At 43.4% G+C, this 22,690-nt stretch overlaps 1 protein-coding gene across 1 annotated transcript in view; it reads right to left on the bottom strand.

Annotated features, from left to right (window-relative positions):
• LOC126191418 (putative ferric-chelate reductase 1 homolog) overlaps positions 1 to 22,095 on the bottom strand; it is a 355,430-nt gene extending 333,335 nt beyond the window's left edge. Inside the window, exon 1 of the mRNA XM_049932290.1 lies at positions 21,903 to 22,095. The gene's annotated coding sequence lies outside the window, so the exon portion shown is untranslated. The remainder of the gene's footprint in view (positions 1 to 21,902) is intronic.
• Positions 22,096 to 22,690: the final 595 nt, after the last annotated feature.

Raw genomic sequence — 22,690 nt, 5'->3', positions numbered from 1 at the left:
TCTGGCACAGGCGACAGTAGCGAAACAGGAGGGCCAGGATACGATATGTTACAAGCTCTCGGGTTTCCAGCCGTAGAGAGACGTGGAGATAATACCACTTATCACTCCATCTCCTCCTCTAATCAGAGGATATGAAGATTCCAGAAACTCAAGAACACGTAGCACTTTAAGTGCTCTACTTCACCGAGGCACTACACTTTCCCAGAATTATTCTAACCCAAGTAATTTCTCATAGTCCTACTTTACATTACTTCAAGGAAGTGTGGTCGAATCACAGTTGGTCGCACAATGCACAAATGACCAGTCAGCAGATAAGGCATAAAGCATACGGGCTGTTCCCAGAAGGCGCAATTGTGTCAAAGGGGGTGACCTATCGTTAGGAAGTGCAGAGATACTTCATGCTCAACGCCAGGCGCAAAAATTGAGAGCTGACGTAACACGCGATGCCTCTGATCAGTCACAATCTAGTAGACGTCCGCCCCCGGTAGCTGAATGGTCAGCGTGACGGATTGTCAATCCTCTGGGCCCGGGTTAGATTCCCGGCTGGGTCGGGGAATTTTCTCCGCCCAGGGACAGTGTTGTGCTGTCATCATCCTATCAACCTCATCAACTGCAGGTCGCCGAAGTTGCGCCAAATTGAAAGACCGGCATCCGACGAACGGCGTGCCCAACGGGGGGCCCTAGCCATACGATTAAATAAAATCAAGTAGACAAATATCCGCACAGCAACTTAAAGAGGAACTATCATAAATTTAGATCTGGTGAAGGCCGATAAATATTTGGAAGAGTCCTAAGGATGGAATTCACTTAGGTCCCTTACAAGTCCCTTTGCTAACCGATTATCTAATATTGCTCTTCAGTTTTTGGCCCTTATAGTATAGGATTAATGGAAGAATATTGGTGCGCTTCGTCACGGGTGTTACATGTACAATGGAATGGAAGGCATCGCAGATCATTACTCTCAAAATCTGGGAGCGAACACCCAAAGGGACTCAAGAAAATATCTTCAATACATCTCGCATGGTAACAACGGTAAGATTTGAGAACTGACTTATGCACAGCTGTGTGAGGTATCTTCGCGCAAACCAGTCGCGAATGGAGACAAATGTGAGAATGGTTACGGAGCAACAGACAAGTTCGCCACGCACTATGGGGTGTACATACGTAGATTGAGTAACGAGAAAAGAGACGCGCGTCCTGCAGTACTCAAAATTGGAAGACAACCATTTATTCTTCCATTTTTTGAACTTGTCCTTCTTAACCCTCTTCTACTGGCACTTAAATGCGCTGATTGAAGCATGGTATGAAGAACATGCTGCTTCGTTGGTCAAGATTTTACTGGAGGCGCTTCCTGAACCTCAAGAACTGGTTCACAGACACCACCTTCATGTGTTCGTTTTATCAGTCGCTGCTGGAACGTCGATAATTCGTGTTTTGTTGTCACCTCAATACCTGAACACTGTACTCCAGAATAAGATTGCTCTTCTAGATGGACTTGCAAAATTACAACGATCAATTTCGCTTTTATTTTATGTGATTAGTACAGCACACCTAGAGCATCACAGATATTCATAGACACTTGTAGAATGTCTACGGGAACCTGGAAGTGAACAAAAAGCACGGTGCGTCGTTGGGCGAGGCGTCTGTCGTCATCGCAACAAGGTCACGTAAACAGCTGTCACTCTTGCAATGTTGGAACGTGTGGACACCCATTCGAGTAGATCGACAGATCACAAATCACATTCCATCTAAACGCAAGGCCTCACAAGAATGCGCGCCCGACAGTAGCTCACGAAACTTCATTGGACTGTTCTTCCTTATTCAAGTTACAGCACGGATCTCCTTCCGACTTCCATCTATGTGGCCAATGAAGGACACACTCAATGGGAATCTGCACGTGGATGATGGGGAGTTTATTGATGGGGCAAGACGTTGGCTCTGACGACCAGTAGAGTGGTACCATAAGAGTACAGACCCTTCCAGTAGGTGGCGTACGGGCATTGCATTGAACTGAGAGTATCTCCATAAACAGCGTTTTGTAGCAAAAGGAGTGGGGAGTAATATGGTATATTAGTGTCCCGAATAAAACTTACTTTCAGAAAAAATGTGTAGCATTACTTATTGAACGCCCCTGGAATGTTTAAACAATTTGGAATTAGTCGACCCAAGGTCTAAGGAATGCAATGGCGAACTTAAAAAAAAATCACACAAAATTCGACTATGAGAGGAATTCAGTCCCCAGTGTACAGTCATCGAGAGACGATTAAATGTAATTAAGGGACGTGCTGAATTGTTCCACCCATGTTACGGTGCCCACAATTTACTGCAAGCTTGACAAGCATGTATGTGCTAGCATTCTGCACAGGTCTCCCTCTCCCGACATTTTAATCATCCTCATACAGTTTGTGTAATCAATGGCGCGAGCGTTTGCAACTGTAAGGAAACTGTACTGTGTATAGAAAGTGACTTTTTGAGTCACCAGTCTTCAGGCTGGCTTGCCGCGAACAAGCCTCTTCATACCAGACTAGCACTTTCATCCCACATCCTCAGTTATTACTTGTATGTATCCTGATCTAATTTCCTCTGTAGTTTTTCCCTTCTTGTGCCACTGAAGTTAATCCCTCGTGTATTACGTGTCCATCATCCGGGTCTTCTTTCTGCTCAGAGTTTCGCACATACTTCTTTGCTCGACGATTCTGTAAAAGACTACATTTATCATAACATTTATTTACAGACTTCTTTAACACCACATTTCAAACTCTTTGATTCTCTTCTTTCCGGTTCCCGATACTCCACGATTCATTTCCAGCAATGATGTGCTCCAGACATACACTCAGCAATTTCTTCCTCTAAATCAGGCCTACGACTAACAAAGTAAGTCATTCCAAAATTAATGTATTCAGTGAATTGATATATCCACCAAGATATAATCTAAACAATGGAGAGATGTATTTGGACATTTGCTCACTAAACTCGCTTCATTGAAAGGCAAGATGAGGGAACACCAAACGAGTGACTAATACTGTGATTTCTGGCGGCTATGAAGAACACTGCCTTTAACTATCCTTCTCTTTTTCCTTTCACGAATTGTGTTCTGAAAAAATTATTTTTGTTATTGACGTCTCCGCCGGCAATCTGTTCAATTACTTGGGGTTTTGAAACAATATATGTTGCAGCACACTTTTTTCGTTTAATTAGTTCCATTTCCATCTAACCCGCACGGTTAGCCGTGAGTGCTATACCGCCGCTTACAGGATCGAATCCGCCAAGCGGATTAACGACGAAGCTTCGTGTGCCAGCCAGCCTAGATATGGTTTTTAGGTTGTTTCCCACATCCCACTCGGTGAATATTGGGCTGGCACCCAAGTCCTGTCTTGTTCCATAAAAAACATCACAAGTCCTGTCTTAGTTACATGACAAATTTAGATAGCTTTCGCTCGCTTTCACATTAATAACACTACACGCACACAATTTGAGTACACATTTCCCGCCACAGGAGGTAACAGGAAGGGCACCTGGCCACCATTTAAACTAAAGAAACTGAACTGAACTCTGCCCGAACAGGCCATGAAGGCCCAATGGTACCTACCGGCCGCCGTGTCATCCTCACCCACAGGCGTCAGTGGATGCGGATACGGAGAGGTAATGTGGTCAGCACACTGCTTTCCCAGGCGTATGTCAGTTTACGAGACTGGAGCCGCTACTTCTCAATCAAGTAGCTCCTCAGTTTGCCACGCAAGGGCTGAGTGCACCCCGCTTATCAATAGCGCTTGGCAGCCCGAATGGTCACCCATCCAAGTGCTAGCCCAGCCCAGCAGCGCTTAATTTCGGTCAGCTGTCGGGAACCGGTATTACCACTGCGGCAATGCCATTGGCACCCCCTTAAACTAAGCATCCCAAATACATAAACAACCATCCTGCGCCTGCGCCGATGCGTGACAAACGCACAAGAAAAAGAAGACTTCCATTTTCATCGGCTAGGACAAGCTCAAATGAAACGCCCAAATACATCTTAAATAGGTTGATAACTTGCAGCGACGGAAACGCTCTTAGAATGAGTCTTTGCTTGTAAAAATACGCACGAATTTAACACAAAAGCAGAGACGCTTGCGCAAACTTTCATAATCTAAAACCGTCCAAGCTTCAAGCCACACGAGTGATTAAAAAAACTTTCAACAGAGGAACCTAAAATTCGTTTTTGCGGCTACATTGTTCGCAGTTGATTTACATTTGAATATTTTAATTTCGTCTTTGTAACTACAAGAAAATGCGTGATTTTGTCACCAAGCACGTTTCATTTTATTGTAAATGGTCTGTAATGGAAGTTATTAGCAATTTAATTGCCTTCGTGATGGAAAATAGTTCGTTGCAAACTATATTTAATTTTACTTACTGCGTTTCATGCCTGGTTTTCCTCTCACATCAGGAATTGCTGTCTCCTTACGCGTTTTTAGGTCATTTCTTGGTTTGACACTTTATTCTAGTCTGATCCCACAATGCTTTACAGAACTGCACTGTAGAAATATAACAGTGCATGACCTTATCTGTATCCTTCTGGAGTACTGTACGGTGTTGCCACTAGTTTTTCCTTCGATCTGAAACTTTTTCCTCTTTTTGTCATTTGTATTTTTTGTTTATTTGTAATATGTTCCATTACAACTTTTTTGTAATACCATATGTATGTAGAGTGAGTGTGTGTGTGTGTGGGGGGGGGGGGGCGACGGAGGAGGGGGTAGGGGTGATAGAACAGGAGAGGGGGGGGGGGTGAAACCCACAGCAGCACATAGCCTGCTCCTCACAAATAGCACGAAGGGGGCCACCAGGCTTTATGTCCCAATCCGAAGTGTCACATGCGCTCACTTTACGAGGCACTGCAGAAATGTTTGAAATTCTGAGCAGGATAATGACGCAAAGTCTGGTGGTCAGGAACTCTACACCATCGCCTCTTCTGCCTTTGGCAGTGAAACTTTTTTCTACCACCAAGATTAGAACTAGCTTACCCTCAGGTTGAGCATCACCGCACATGTGTGTGTCAGTGACCTCTACTAAGCAGGCGGGTTTCGGTGTTTGTTATTCCATTTAGCTATGTTGGCAGAACCGGTTTCTTGCAGTTTTAAAGACGGAATTAAAATACCCTCAGTAACAGGCGCGTAAGTTCGATTTCACGAAATGCTTGCGCATGCGTACTCGCCAAGCTTTCAGCAGCGTGTGTGGGTACCACCTTGAAGGGCCAGCTGTGGTGAGGTGGGTATTTCCCAGTGGCCGGCGCGGCTGTGAATCAGCCAAGGCCGGCAGCGCGCGCGCCGATCTCCGAGCCGTTGTCCCAGCTCCGCCTATGCCTGTGCCTGTCGACCACGGCTCTCCGTGTCTGTATCCGGCGGAACGGCGAAGTTCCGGTGACGTAACGACCTCCTGCCCACGGCACACGCCACCCACTTCTCTACGCAGAAACGCATTTCTGGCGAGTGCGAGGTGACGTCCGGGAAATACAGATATCGTTCGCGGTTTTTACTGTCTTCTGTCCCTACCTTCCCTACTCCATTCCGCAAAACACTTCAAACGAGCTTGTACATCCGTAGCCTTTTGCTGTCTTCTTTCGCTGTCCGGAAACTACTGGAACGACAACCACAATACGGTCCAGCAATTTCTTGGAACGGCAACTGTACATCACTAATGGCCATATTCGACCGTGTGTGTGCTCGTGTGTGTGTGTGTGTGTGTGTGTGTGTGTGTGTGTGTGCGCGCGCGTGTGCGTGTGCGCGCGCGTGTGCGTGTGCATTTTACAGTGTCAACTGGAATGTATTCTTCAGTATTCTTCGCCAATCAGGAAACAGCTTTAAAGAGACGAGACGTATATAACACCTGCAATCTGAATAGTTCGCTGTGGTAATAAAGAATCAGCTAATATTCAAAATGGGGTATGGTAATAACATAATCCGTACATGTGGAATGCAATCGACAGATTGGGATAAGTAGTGAACACAGTAGTAACCATTCATGAAGATTAGGTAAACATGCTGAGATTCTCCGATGATGTAGCACTAACTGTAGAAAGTAAAGGAGACTTGCAAAAGATTCTTAAGATAATGGATAAATTGAGGAATTCCATACGACAAACACTAAACAAAAAGTCTAGTCTGCAGTACAAACAAAGAAAGCGAGAGAACGGCAAAGTTGAAAAATGAAATAGTTGAAGTGAACGAGTTTGCACACGAAGCTTGAAATCTTGCGTCAAGCTGTGTGTTTCTCGTATAAAGACATTTCCGTCCAGGAAAAAACAAATGACTGAGTATGAGACCATAAGCAAATTCGGTCAGAGGATTCGTCACCAGAACGTAGAACACCCAAAATGATGAAAGACATCGCCTGGAGCTACTACCAACCAGAGAGAGAGAGAGAGATTTTTAACGAGCTAGAACGTGAGAAAACAATGGGACTATTCCTTCAAAACTACCATTAGAAATATGTAAAGATCTTGTCATAAAGAAAGCCAGCTGATAGATTAATGAGCGGAAATGCGGAAGAACCGTCACCGCCTGATTAAACAGTCGCCTTCCACATGACTACATCAGTGATCAGTGTGTATTTAGATTCAACGCAGCCGAAGTGATTGCTAGTTCTCTGGCAGAGAAGAATCGGGCTTCGGTAACTTCTCTCATCCAAAACTTATCTTTGGGCTCAATATTAGCATAGGAATACATTCACAAGGCAATACAGATATCCGAAAAGCAGAATTCTTAATATTGTGAATAAGCATCTAACACACAAATTTCCAAGCGCATATCACTGTACAAATGATGAAAGACTGATTATTATTTTGCGGGATCTCTTCGTTAGATGGAAAAATCTGAAGTTTCCACAATCATACACGATTTTGCTGCAGGTTTCAGCGAAATCCCGCAGTTTCATTGCGTTATAGCATTTTACAAGAACAACTCGTTAATTCCAGCGTTACTTAAATTTTATATTTTTGTTGAAATAAGCGTCCTTAAGCAAGTTTGTGGGTCAAAATTTCAAGTTCACGAACGTACTTTATGGATAATTGATTTCCGTTGACAAGCTTACATATCCAAACCAGTCCTGATCTGTATTTTCTTTCTCTCAGGTGATATTTGGCCTTTCCACTATGCCCGTTCGGAACAAGCGTTTGACAAAGCACCCGTATTTTATTTTCAAGCTCTTGTTTACAGAAAGTCTGGAATATTTAGTTGAGCACCATTGTTGTCAAGGGATTTCTTGAATATATGTATAGAACTACATTATTGTTTTCATGTAACAATTTTGAACTGTCGTATAGCCAAACAAGTTCACTCAAGTTCTAAAAAAACTTACTTTAGCACCAACAATCATCGGAAATAGCCCTCAAGCGATCGAACAACGGTTGACGATAGCTAGCTAACTGCTTTTTGTTCTCACTACTGTTCCAAATATACAGTTGGGCGTATGTTAGTGAGAGACCTTGCTGTTTTCGGGAGATTTGTGGGTTTATATAACTGATTACACACTAAACTATACGTAAAAGAGCGTCATTAGAAAAGCCGCCTGCTTTATCACCCTATCTGGAACACACGCGACTTTTTTTAGCTTCGTTCTGAAGGAGTTAGCAGTGAAGCACACGAAACTTTAAATCCTGCGTCAAGCTGTGTGTTTCTCGTATAAAGACATTTCCGTCCATGAAAAGAAGGACGACTTTGAGTAGACCATAAGCGAATACGTATATGGATATGTCTGTTCTTTCGGACAGACACCATATCCATATACGTATATTGTTCTGACAGTACCGGCCATGACCTCCTATGCGGATGCACACATACTACCCGAACTCTTACGGGACCTTGGTAAGAATGTCTTCCACGAGTAATGAGTGTGTTGGGTAGGGACACTACGAATGTAGTGTGTGGACATATAAGGTGAGAATGTGGGTCTCGCGGGAGGCGTACGCGAGATGGTCCCTGTAATCGCACTACCCTCTGTGTCCTCGGTATCTCAGATGGATAGAGCGTCCCGGTCGGGGCACACATTTTCAGCTATCCCTGTTATATATCTCAACGCCCGTCAGCAGCTGAAGGTATTAATATATAATTCTAATAAGCGAATACGGTCAGAGGATTCGTCACCAGAAGATAGGACACCCGAAATGATGAAAGACATCGCCTCGAGAAGTGACTCCAACTACCTAGCATATCAGAAGGCGAAAGGGTCACGCGTATTGTGAGGCATTCATACAGTAAATATTATTAAAGATTTATGGAATCTATGCTACTTATTTTGTAGATTTTTCCTTCTACGAGGGCGGTTCAGAAAGTAACCTCCGATCGGTCACAGTGCGGGTTGTGGGGGGAGTAGCGACGCCATCTGTGCGTTCACGCACTCAACAGGTCAGTCGGCATCAAGCCATGGTCGAGTGAACGTCGTACCTGCGCTAGTTTAGTTTTTGTGGCAGTTTGAAATGTGTGCTGCAATAGAAAACCCCGCCAAATGTGAAGTGCGTGCTGTCATAAGGTTTTTTACAGCCAAAGGATATTCTGCAGCAGCTATTCATCGTGAGCTTTGTGCCGTGTACGGACCAAGAGTTATGAGTGAAGGAGTTGTCCGTGAATGGGTACGTTTATTTAAAAGTGGACGAGAAAACGTTCATGATGAAGAGAGGAGTGGTAGACCATCATTGGTGACTGACGAACTCGTTCAGACAGTTGATGCAAAAGTTCGTGAAAATTGACGTTTCTCAATGTCTGAGTTGTCTACTGGTTTTCCACAGATTTCTAAGACACTCTTGTACGAGATAGTGACAGCAAGATTGGGTTACCGTAAGTTCTGTGCACGATGGGTGCCCAAAATTCTTACCGACCACCACAAAACTCAAAGAATGGCCTCTGCATTAGACTTTCTGTCACGTTATGAGGACGAAGGAGAACCATTGTTAAACAGAATCGTGACCGGTGACGAACCTGGATTAAGTACGTGAACCCTGAGACAAAAGAACAATCAAAGATGTGGGCACATTCAAATTCGCCTACCAAACCAATAAAAGCCTCGCAAGATTTTTCTGCCAGAAAACTGATGGCAACGGTGTTTTGGGATGCCAAAGGGGTGTTGGTTGAATTCATGGAACGTGGTACGACCATTAATCAAGACGTGTACTGTGAAACAATAAAGTTACGACGGGCTATACAGAACAAACGCCGTGGTATGCTGACTTCCGGTATCGTTTTTTTACACGATAACGCCCGTCCTCACTCTGCTCGCAGAACAACGGCCCTTCTCGAGTCCTTCAAGTGGGACGTTATCAACCATCCACCTTACAGCCCAGACCTGGCGCCAAGTGATTATCACCTCTTCATGCATTTGAAGAAATGGCTCGGGTCACAGCGGTTTGATGACGACGAAGAGCTCAAAGATGCGGTCACAGGCTGGCTCCAGGCACAAGCGGGTGATTTTTATGCAGAAGGAATTTCAAAGCTTGTGAAGAGATACGATAAGTGCCTCAATCGCTATGGAGACTATATAGAAAAATAGTGCAAAGATGTAGTTGTAAGATGTATATATTAAAATATTTTTATTTAACTTGGTGTATTTTTTTAAATCAACCGGAGGTTACTTTCTGAACGGCCCTCGTACAAGTCAGTAATATTGTTAATATGAGTATCATTAAACACACAACACCCAAAACTTGACCCTGTTTTATAATTTATGGACGTGTGTAATGGTCATGAACCCAAAAGTCAATAGTAAAGCAAAATTTAAGTGAAGGATGGAGAAGGCAATGACCGTGTTCTATTAACAGAAACCATTTTGTTTCAAGCCGTTTAAGTGAACTACGTAAAACGTAAGGCTGGATGTGCAGCGGCAGAGACTCAACATACGGGCTCCATACAAGGAAAGCAGCGCCTTAACGACTACACCACTGATCGGCAGAGACTCTACGACGTCGGCCGGGAAAGAATCTCGCACAGAAAGCTGACCACCAGCAGCCTTATTTGGCGACAAAGGCCAGTTTCCCGTGCTAAACGTGCAGTAACAGTGGACGATTCGTATAACTGCAGGTAGACTTTTGCAAGTCGCGAGTAATTCTCGTTGTGTTCCAGGATGCACAATTGACTTCTCAGACTAAAAAGCTTAGCGAGCGACTGCACAACTGATGCCACAGCTATCACACGCTACGACTTGCTTTCACCGCTGGCCAACAAAACAACTGGCAAATCCCTTAAAAGCGTGGCACCCCAGGTTAGAAGCGTATTCGGAGGGAAAGCGGTTCTGATTCAGCGACAAATCCGTTTCCAGCCCACCATTTTCATTAGCTAAGACCGAAAAGGTATTTCGCGACCAAGACTACCGGCATTTACATTTCAATTCCCACAGGTGGCCGACGTATAACAAGCCAGTACTTACTTACTCACTGGTCATACCGGACTCGAGTCCATCACCGCAGCAACGTATTTTCGCCATCTGTCCCTGTCTTGGGCTATTTCCTTCCATTCGCCTACAATACCTAGGCTCCTCAAATCAGCCTTCACATTGTCCTCACATCTACGCCTAGGTCTCCCCACAGGACGTTTTCCCTCTAGGTGCCCTACCAGTACTCTGCGCGCTGCCCTGCCCTCATCCATTCGAGCTACGTGACCCGCCCATCGCAGCCTACGTGATTTAATAATACTGATTACGTCAGGGATGAATAGAGTTCGTGAACCTCTTCGTTATGCAGTGAAACGTTCCCTTAGAACAATTTCTGAATTACTGTGCTGATAAACCTCTTACACTATTTGCTTTTCAAACAGCTGAGCAAAACTGAACGTACTCAAACATTCACTAAAGTGACATACAATATTTTCAGCGCAACGCAATCTGACTTTCAAAAATCCCTACAAAAGAATGGCCCTGACTAACATTAACCTATACGTTTCACAAATCACTTACCTCACCAAAAATCTTCGTTACTCGAACTACTGCAATACAGCGAGCGCCACTACTGCCAGCTAAATAAAAGATTCAAACTACGGAAGGCACTAACTACTGATAGGCATAGTTAGCAAATGAAAGATTTTAATAGAGAACAAACAATGTATTTACCTCAATAGTGTTCAAAAGTCATAATGTATATAGCAGTTCATGATATCCAGTATTGCAAATTTCAAAACTCCGCCATCTCTCTCCTCACATCCACCACTGCTGGCGGCTCACCTCCAACTGCGCAACGCTACGCGCTGTTCACATCCAGCTGCCCAACACTACAATGGCAGACAACAATGCAAACTAGACACAGACTGCACACAGCACAGCCAGTGATTTTTCATACAGAGCGCTACGTGGCGTTACCAATAAGAAAACCTAAACAGCCTACTTACATAGCACCCATGCTCCCCACAAAAAATTTTACAAATTGTTTTGGGCAGTGGCCAATAATGATTTGATAAAATTTTTAATAATTACAATAACAAAGATATTAAATGCACACACAACGTATCAATAAGATACAATGTTGGTCAAAAGCTAAAATTTTCTCACAGTCCATAAAGACAGTCCTGATCGTTCATCACAGTAAAATTATAGTGTTTTTTTTTTCTCAAAGTTTGAGCAGTAAAAGAGAATGCACACGGAAGTAGTGGATTTCCATGCAGTCTTGAAGAAGTAGAGTTGTCCTTCCAACAGAAAGACAATGCTGACTCTTGACATGCAGACAGGTAATGGGTCACAACAGAGCAAACGCACAGCAGAGTCAGTCGACGTTGTGAAGAATACTGGTAGGTAGGTCATCACAGGGCAGACCCACTGTAGTCCTAGTAGAGATTACAGTATTGGTGGGCCACCAGAGGCGCAGACCCACTGCAGTCCTTGTAGAGATTACAGTATTGGTGGGCCATCAGAGATGCAGACCCACTGTAGTCCTTGTAGAGATAATGGTACTGGTGGGTCATCAAAGATGCAGACCCACTGTAGTCCTTGTGGAGATGACCAGCAGCCATCTGTTGTGACTGTGCAGGTGCACAATCACCATTGAAGAGTCTTGCAGTTAATATAGCAAGTCCATAACCACCACTTGTGCACTCACAAAGTTTTTGGAATTGTCCTTAGAACCAGCAATGCTGTTATCCAGTCCTTTGCTGAATTATTAACACACGTGCAAACACTAACAGTCCCTACTTCTCACAGATTGTCCATATACTATGACCAACAGAAATGTGTGTGCATAGCCACAGACTGCACACAGCACAGCCGGTGATTTTTCATACAGAGCGCTACGTGGCGTTACCAATAAGAAAACCTAAACAGCCTACTTACAGCAGTTTTCGCCACTCTCCTCTAATTTCATCCCTTTTTGCTCCGGAAATTTTCCCCAAAATTTTGTTTTCAAATACTCGGCTTTTCATTATGCACAGTGGAGACCAAGTCTCACACCCATACAGCATAAATCCAGTAATGATTATAATCATTCAGTGATTGTATCCAAAAGAAATGAATATGTATATTTAAATTTTCCATTGTGATGGAAGGTGGGAACGCAATCTTGCTATGAGTCTAAATCATAAGCAATTAGTCTGTGGTTGCAAGAACCGCTTTTAATTTCCTTATGGCATTACAGATTTCGGTATTATGAGCCCCAGATACACCTGGTGTATATACAGCTAACGGTATTGGGTGTAACTTCTTCGGCATCACAACTTGTCATGGTTTGTCAACAATCTTCTCTGCAACACCACACAAAATTGACACCTTATATGCCGACTGACGAGGTGTTAATTTTGTGTGGAGTTGCAGAGAAGCTAGTTGCCCGCATTGTTGATCGTCATGACAAGTTGTGATCCCGAGGAAGTTATACCTAACATCTGAAAGTATACAGGTTGTCTTTCCTATGGGTCGTCAGACCCATTTTCTCTGGCGTTTCGGCAAATTTTTTTCCAATTTCGTTTTTGCAGCGTGTAGCTGGAGTCCGTCCTATCGAATACTGTACATCGCATCTTTCATGTGATGCCAAGCGTCAGTTTGTTTTTAGTTACAAAAATGATTTTATAGCGGTATTTTACATGCCCATTCCACAGAGCAGACTCAGATTATTCTGGTACGATATTCGCTTTAGCGATGTGTTGGCAGGGACAGTAGAACACGAAGAATAAGAAGAATAATCAGTACTCCAACAGTGACTCAACAGCACTGCTGCACCGAGGTAGCAAACAGAGCAGGCCAAGGCGGTTCTGTCGCTGGTGGAGTACTGATTATTCTTCGTGTTTTACTGTCCCTACCAACACATCGCTAAAACGAATACCGTATCAGGCTAATTTGGGACTGCTCTGTGGAATGAGCGTGTAAAATACCGCTATAAAAATCATTTTTGTAACGAAAAACAAACCGACGCTAGGCGTCACACGAGAGACGCCATGAGTAGTAATTTTTGGGCTGAGAAAGTCCCTATAATTTTTAGATCCTTTGAAAGCAATTTAGTAGTCTCCGTATGGTACGTTCGTTAAAAAGGACAGGGGCCATTGCAGTCAAACTTTCTTCATTACCACATTTCTGCCAGATAGAATCTTCCTTTTGTGGGAGTTCTGGACTGACCCTTTTACTCGATAACCTACCTAAAAGCCAGGGAGTCTCCCAACTGTAATGGTACTTGAATTACGTAACCATTACGGCACCTCACCTGAACCTCTCGATACCAGCTATATTCTACTGTGTTTCTGTGAAGTAGTTAACATATTTCTGAGACAACATTCAGATTTGATTTCATTAATGTAGAGGCACTTTGATACATCGATATGTTTACGTTACAATGATATTACTCTTATGTGTATTCTTTCTTTTGTCACTATGATCTTTGACGTACTTTTAACTCTGATTTTTGGGCGCGTAAGCGGTTATTAGTTGTTAGAGAGTCGGACCTTGAGAAGGTCTAGTCTTGAACGTCATGTTGGAAAGAAGCCTATTGTAGTCAGCTTATAAAATGTGAACTTTAACAGTGAGGAAGATGTTTTCAAGTATGTTTGGTATTGCGAAGTGATGTTTTGTGTGTTACGTGATATTGCAACAAAAACAATAAAAAAGAAGTATAACAAATTCGGAGTGCTGATTATTTATTTTTACACCACCGTTGTGCTAACTTTGAAAGGTTTAATCTTCAAGAATGGTTTGTGAAGCGCATCTACAAAACTCTTGAATATAGCAGAATAAAACCTAGGCTTCTTTGCATCCGAACTTGGAATCATCACCACCTAGATTTTCGACGATTGAGCCACGATTTTACAACGAGACCAGCGTGGTAAACACGAAAAGATGAGTGCGTAGTTTATTCATTATTACATGAAATGACTTAACTGTGCCCTAATGACACCTGCCACATAATAACTATGTTGTTGCCCGAAAATGCAGTATTTAGCAGCGTGAGCAACACCACAATCATTATTAAATTTTGACCTTTGTTGTGGTAGGGTTGTTAGACAACGATTATGTGAAACACCACAGGAGGGTCAGAGCTGCCTCCCTCTTAAGTCGGCTGCAAGGCACTATTTCTTTTTCACTATGGAGACACCCCAGAGTCAACATCGATAAAATAAAATTAAGGGGTACAAGCTCCCACATCACTTCAAAGCAGTATCTTGTGGTTAGTCTGTTTCGGTACAGCGTGAAACACTGATGTAAAACCCTGCTGTCCTCTTAGTTACAACATGTGATGAACTTCATTATATTTAAGTCATGTGTACGGCAAACTCAAAATAGGTATTCGGCCGTATCTCTAGAAGATGAGCGCAACTTCGGCGGTCGCTGTTACACGCGCTCGCGTCCAGTACTGCAAGCAGCCGACTGCCAGCTCACCGATAATTGTGGAAAGAAGCGCGCTCATGTGGCCGTGCCCTCATCTCTACCACCCGTGGCTCAGTAACTACATCTACATTTATACTCCGCGAGCCACCCAACGGTGTGTGGCGGGGGCACTTTATGTGCCACTGTCATTACCTCCCTTTCCTGTTCCAGTCGCGTATAGTTCGCGGGAAGAACGACTGCCGGAAAGCCTCCGTGCGCGCTCGAATCTCTCTAATTTTACATTCGTGATCTCCGCGGGAGGTATAAGTAGGGGGAAGCAATATATTCGAAACCTCATCCAGAAACGCACCCTCTCGAAACCTGGAAAGCAAGCTACACCGCGATGCAGAGCGCCTCTCTTTAAGAGTCTGCCACTTCAGTTTGCTAAACATCTCCGTAACGCTATCACGCTTACCAAATAACCCTGTGACGAAACGCGTCGCTATTCTTTGGATCTTCTCTATCTCCTCTGTCAACCCGACCTGGTACGGATCCCACACTGATGAGCAATACTCAAGTATAGGTCAAACGAGTGTTTTGTAAGCCACCTCCTTTGTTGATGGACTACATTTTCTGTTTCCGTTCGATTAGTTCACTCTGCCTATACTACCAGTAAGTTTCCCTAACGGATGGAAAGAACTTCCATTGTTATTTTCTGTTTTACGTATTCTTTTCCCAATGGACAGCTTGTTATCTTGAGATTTGATTCCATTAAGAAGTTAATGTACCTCAACCACAAAGTATTGCAAACAGCGAGAACTACTGCATTGGTCGTATAATTTGGAACCTTTTTTCTATTACTGCACGTCGATTTCAGAGTGATCATCTTCAGTGCAGTACTATGACCAGTGGACTCACACAGTCACGCACAAAGTTTAGCTTGCAACATAGGTGTCTACCGTGAATAACATGCCAACTAGCAGTTTGAATCTTGCCTGCTAGTTGGCATGTGCTTCACGATAAACACCCATATTTGAAATTACATTTTGCAAAGCTTGCTTTGTGTCAGTAGTTATGCAGATTGGTGGATTCGTTGCCGTTACAATATTGTGAACGCAGACTCACCATTCCCCACATGTCTGAGGTCAGTATAAGGGTTTTGAATTCAACTCCAGCACTTATTCCTCTGTAGCTCTTCCCTATTGTAATGTAATCAACCCAATTATACATTAGGACCCCCAATAGTTTTTTTTTGTTTTTTTTTTTGTTTGGGGTTTAAGGGCGCTCAACTACTGAGGTCATTAGCGCCCAGTCACAATTGTTAGAGCACATAGAATCTAGTAAAACTCAAGGGGGGGGGGGGGACACCAGAAAGTTCTTACAAAGATGCAGTTAAAATAAGTGAAAGTTAGATGTCTTTGGACAAGCCAGTCAAACTAATGAAACGAAGAACACGAGCAGCTGCTCGAGCGTCATCAGCTAAAATATCCTGTAAAGTAGATGGCAGAGACAGGACAACACGAGATTGACTAAAACGGGGACACGACAATAAAACATGGCGCACTGTTAATGCATGACCCCAAGGGCACTGCGGGGCTGGGTCACCGGAGAGCAGGTAGCGGTGGCTAAACCGGCAATGCCCAATCCGCAACCTGGTCAGAAGGACCTCTTCTCGCCGAGATGGTCGGGAGGAGGTTGTCCAAGCAGTTGGGAACGGTTTTACTGCCCGGAGCTTGTTTCCTTGAAGTGATGACCAAGTATCCCACCACAATGACACAAGCCTCTTACAAACAACCCCACTAACGTCAGATGACGGGACACAATGGGAGGCTGGCCGAGGCAGGAGGACTGCAGCCTTGGCTGCAGCATCAGCAGCCTCATTCCCAGGCACTCCTACATGGCCGGGAACCCACAGAAAGCTGACAGGAGAGCCATCATCAGCAAAAGAATGGAGGGACTGCTGGATCCGTTGCACCAAGGGATGGACCGGATATGGAGCTCCAAGGCTCTGAAGAGCACTGAGTGAATCAGAACAGAGTACATACGATGAATGGCGGTGGCGGCGGGCATACTGAACGGCCTGATGGAGAGCAAAAAGCTGTAAAGCTGGAACATTGGTCGAGGAGCCGGTATTTAAAGGTGACGGCCCCGACGACAAAGGCACAGCCGACACCATCGTCAGTTTTGGAGCCATCAGTGTAAATAAAGGTGTGACTGGCAAGTTGCGCACGAAGTTCGACAAACCGTGAGCAATACACTGCAGCCGGAGTACCCTCCTTCGGGAGCGAGCTGAGGTCGAGATAAACATGAACCGGAGCCTGGAGCCAAGGTGGTGTCGGGCTCTCACCCTCTCTGAAGGTGGTAGGGGGGGCAAAATCCAATTGTCGAGGCAGGCGACGAAAGCGGACTCCAGGGGGCAGCAGGGCAGACACATACAACCCATACTGACGGTCGAGAGAATCGGCGAAGAAGGACTGATAAGAGGGGTGGTCGGGCATTGACAACAGCCGGCAGGCATACCGACAAAGCAGTACGTCGCGCCGGTAGGTCAATGGTAATTCGGCAGCTTCAGCATGAAGACTCTCGACGGGACTAGTGTAGAATGCTCCGGTCGCAAGACGTAGGACCCCTATAGTACCAGCACGTATTATGATCATCTTAGTATCTTCGTTTAAATGCACTTAAACTGAGCGCATAAAAACTGCAGAAAAAATTATTTCACTCCTAAATATGTATATCCCATGTGTTCAAAATACTGCTTAAGTTTAAACATTCCATTAATTTTGCTAAATATGTGATAGCTATTGTCTCTGCCAAAGATATAAACTTTTCGCTTTGTATAACGTGTTCATTGCATAGAGACTTGGCGAGAAGTGGTTATAAATGGAAGACGAGTCCTTTTTTGATGCCGCAGAAAGTCTTATTTGTTCAACTTTTGCCATTCTCACATGTGCAATCGTACAGAAGGTAAACGTTTGAAAGTTCAGATCCTTTAATTCATTTAGTGTTTCGAGGACTGCCCGATTTTCAGAAATTCATCATTTCCTCCGTCTAAAAGGAGGCCTGCGAACGTTATCATGCCTAATAAAAAAACCATCAGCTCAGTAAAACTTCATATTTTCGTATTTGTATGTGCCCTTTGATGTAATTTCAAAATGAGTAACGTCCGGCTCTGAGGAGAAGTGACTGAAGTAGAAAATTACAACCTTAGCCTAGGAAACTCAAGCTGCTATCTAAACACCTACTGCAGGTTGCGAGCTCCGATGTTGAACTGTCAAATAGATGGGCAGTTTCTGCAGGTAAGCCGTAATCTGTACAACTTCAGGAAGGCGTGACAAATGCAGGCGTCGATAGAAATCAACCATCGTATTTCCATTTTATAATAAAATTATAAACAGCCGACCATCTTTTCAGTTATAAATCTAGTCACCCGTGGTAAAGCAATACTAAGTTTGTCTGGGGTTTTACAGGTCTGGGATATACCAGTCCAAGTGTTTTCCACAACAGCAGCTACACTGGGATATCCTGTTCTCTGCTCCACCCTTGCGTTCCAGAAAAACATTTACCATGGAGGTTGTTCAGCGAGCAAAGGAAAGACATGCTGGGAAAGACAGGGAAACAAATGTGTCAGGGGACAGAAGATCAGACATGAATTGTGAAAATGGTGTGGAAGGTGGACGGAACACGCCGAATAGACTAAGTGGGCCAAGGCTGGATTCCAAGAGAAGGAAAGCCTAGCAGAAGGCAGGCAGTTGAACACTGTTACAGACAGACAAGTCCGGAAGTGGTTCTTATTCGGCGGTTGATGTCAAATGGCCGACGAGTCCCACTTTTCTTCACGGAACTTATATTTGTTGTAAACTGCACTTCAACTTTTCAGGTCTTTTTTAGCGGGATTCAGAGCACCCCATTTTAGCACTACTTCGTATTACTTTGTCCGAGTCTCAGTAATCATCTTCAATTACGTTTGCATTTCTTCCAGATTTTTCCTTCAGAAAAGTATTCACTCTAATATGGGACACACACGTCCACTGACAGTATGTTTGCTTTCTCCTTGCTAGAAGTTTTCCCGAACAACTGTGTCAAATCAACTTTTTACTTTCTCATCATAATGTTAGCTCCATAACCATGCTTATCATGACGATCTTTAATGCTCTGCTGTTGAAGGATCTATGGCTGTTCATTATAAATGAATTAGAGCTTTATGGCAGTATTTAAAGAGAACGTATTGCTATGTGGAGATTATCAGGTGACTGAAGTACATCATGCTCTTTTGCAACTGATTAATCAAAAAAAAAAGAGCATATGTCAAGCTCTACCAGCATCTGAATGGTTATTCGACTTGTCAACGGCCTGGAGTGGAGATGCATTTTTAGACCCCTTCTGAGGAAAACAAATATCAAGCTGTGACGCGGAAAACTCAGTTTACCGAATAGTTTCCTCAAAATCGAATGAAAGACTGCATAGCGCAGAAACGCGCGAATCACAAAAAAACTCGTTTTTAACTTTTCATATGAAAGATAAAATATTCACCAACCGACCTCGAATACTCCCCTGCCAAACGTAAAAGTTCAGCATCAGTTTAAAAAAAGGCCAGAGCATGTAATGGCTAGTTCCACGGTATCCAGAGCCATTTTTTGCAAAATCTCAAAGTATTTCGTCATTCACCACGAAATTAAGGTGAATCGCTTCCCCACCCACCCGTCAGATACTAGGTGTTCTTTTGACAAGTTATCACTCGTTCCTGAATTTTACCAGTAAGGCAAAGCTGATGACAGAACCCAGAGCCTGTAATTTAATATTAATATTCCTGCAAACTGCACTAAATTAAAAAATGCTCACTTCGTAACTGAAATTACTTTGTACGTAACAATGCTTTGCTTGGTCAATCGACATAGCCGAAATAATAAACAGGAGGCATAGGTGTGGTCACGATTTAATCCCATTCCGCAACTTCTTTTAAAACTATCTTGAGTATAGGTGAATGTAAAACTAACGTTGATGGGTCAGAAACGCACGTTTACCTTTTAAAACTTGTTTTGCGAAGGTCACAATTTTGTGAAGGACGCAATAATATCCCAACGCCCACGCAGGCTAACTGGTTCAGTACTTGCTTCATATCAGGTATGACGGAAGGTTCAGAGAGGTGATTGTATTTCAACGAAAACAATCAAGGGTGGAAGAAAAGTGAAACAAAAGGAACTTGCAAACCTACTTGCAGGATCTTTGCATAGGAAGCCAATGCCACAAAGGTGGAATTATGCCGTAATTGTTTACTTCACAAGAAACGAGAAAAGCACATGTAAAACAGAGACCAACAGATGAAAAACTACAGATCCACCATTAGACTTCAGAATACAGAGAAATTCAGAACTGAAGGAAGATTAAAATAAGGAAAATTCCACATCCCTATACTGTTCCCAACTGTCAGACTGCAGATTGTGACAAAACTAAGGAATGGGTCTTAATGGAACATATCTAAGCTCCTGGGATGGTTAACTCCAACGGAACAAGTGCCAAACGAGACCTGAAAATCTATTATAGAACGAACCTTATACTATGAACATACCGAAAATAAAATTTTACATACTAAAAACGAAGTCAAAACAGTTTTTTGTATGAAAGGCTGTCTATGACAAGTAGAGCCTGGATCAGTGAAATGTCACTAAAATTTAGTTTTGAGTGCTTTCAGTAAACTCCATAGGATTCTAAAAACGAAGCACCCGATGAGTCAGAAATAGAACTCTACAATCAATGAGTATTATCTCTATTTATGGCTGTAGAACATGAACTTGTAAAGTGAAAACCATTGAAAAACAGGATTGATCCACCAGCAATGGAGAGCTACATGTACAGTATCAACATAAGAAAAAACAGATATGGGAACAAACCGGTGCTCAAGACGTAAGCATGGCAAATGAAAATAAAAGATGGGCTTATGTACGATAGGTGGACCACGGATTAGCTGGATTACAAGAGATACGAGACGAACAAACGACGACATAATGGAAGGTGGGTAGGCGTGACATTTGTAAAGAGTGGCGCACAAACATAACGCTTATAACCACTATACATATACTAGGCAAACCACATCTTTTCCACAGATGGCCAGCACATATCACTATCTGTAATATGTGTATAGTAAATGGTTAATTTCTCATAAGCACTAACTTATTTTCATACACACAGTTGTCAGTTGCACACTGATCTATGTTCTCATCCTGGACCGGTGAAATGCGTGAATTATCTACTCCGACAGTCTGTAATGGGTTGGCTTGTAATTAGAATCTGACAGTTTGCAGATAAGAATGCAAGCGAACATCACTTATCAAAAAACAAAAAAATAGTATGGGCTGACTGGCATATATTACAGGCTTTTTGTCTTTACATGTATAGAATTGTCTTCGTCAGAATGTGGACAGAGATAATTCAGTCTCAATTTGGATCAAACAAAAATATTATTGTTGTGAACTATTTCCGAAAATTGCGGGGGAGGAGAATTAGCCGTAAGCGGGTGCTAGTTTTTTCAGTAAACAGAATACAAGTGTATATTGAAACAACCAGCATTGCAAAACTACCTTTCGTAATTTGTAAGTTGTAAGAACGAAATGAGGACGCACACGATGGTACAAGTCGTCGCTCCTGTCTGCTCTTCCTGTCACTGAGTAAGCAACTTAGGAAGGTCTCTTAAAAAGGTGTTACAAGGCTGTCTGCGATAAGCCAGAGCCTATGATACGTTTCCTCTTGAATGAATTGGAGACTCGGCTGACCTGAGTTGACAATATTCAAACAACACTCCACAGAGTGCAGTAGGACACGTATTATCGCAAGAGATAACACTGCACGTTTCCGCGCCAAATATAAAGACGACTCTGCTCAGAAAGTGACGATTTAGCCGTCAAACTACTTTCGCGAATGACACTTATTTCCTCGTCCACTGCGAACAATTTCGATATCGACATCACTTGTGAATTATTCAGGTGTTATTTCCAATTCACACACTGTAAAGTTCCTCGTATTTTCGACGTATGCACCCTTTCCATCAACGCTGTAAACAAAGAAGTTGATTGACCCAGCAACATCTCACTTGCTGCAAAGGTAGGAGCTTCCGAAAGGCTACATTGACACCTTGAAGTAAGAAAGAAATTCGATGTCAGAGAAAAGTGACTGACCTTAGACAGCTGGCTTCTTCGACGTCGGATGTGATGAACGTTGTTTGAACCTGACAGGTCCCACGGTAGTAGGCAACACTGCGTGGACTGGGTAAACAAGCTGTCTTCTGATGGAACACCTGTTACCTGTTGCTCCGAACAACGACAGCGGTTGTACTGAGCAGTCAGCCACGCGCTCTTTGCGTCCCTGGGATGGACGCCTTTCCTCATTGGCTCGCCGAAGCTCCGCCGTTCACTACCCTCCACGAGGTAGTTACGCCTGCGGTCGCTAGGTGTCAGTGCTAGTGGCGTCTGACATGATACTTCGCACTAGGATTGTGGTCGCGACTGCACAGCAGCCACTAGGTTCGTTATTTTTAATTTTTCAGTTGCAGACGTGTAATTACGGTATTGCTTGCACTTCAATTGTGTACAATTACTACGTGGTCGACTGCAGTATTCTCACAGATTCCTCGTTTAATACTGGTCCTTGCAGGCACGTAATCGGGATTTTGTCAAAGGAGAGGTCTGATTTGTTATAGAGGACCTTAAAAAGATTCTGTTTTTCATTTATTCTGAAAATTTCTATGAAGCACGAGTTTTCACCCAGCAAAGATGTAATCTCGTTATAAGTTTCTCCATGTATGGATGCTGCTGTTGATGACGCAAAAGTTGTGTAGTTGGTGAATCGCCGCTCCAGTTGATTCTTTTACAACTTTATTAAGTTCACACATCCGGCTTCGGCGTTTATATTAAACCATTATCAAGTGTATCAGAAAATTATGTTGTACAAAAGCGAAGTCAAATGT

This window comes from Schistocerca cancellata, chromosome 6 (assembly GCF_023864275.1).
Source record: "Schistocerca cancellata isolate TAMUIC-IGC-003103 chromosome 6, iqSchCanc2.1, whole genome shotgun sequence".
Lineage (NCBI taxonomy): Eukaryota > Metazoa > Arthropoda > Insecta > Orthoptera > Acrididae > Schistocerca > Schistocerca cancellata.
Note: the sequence above shows the minus strand (reverse complement) of the source record. Positions and strands in the feature narration are given on the sequence as shown.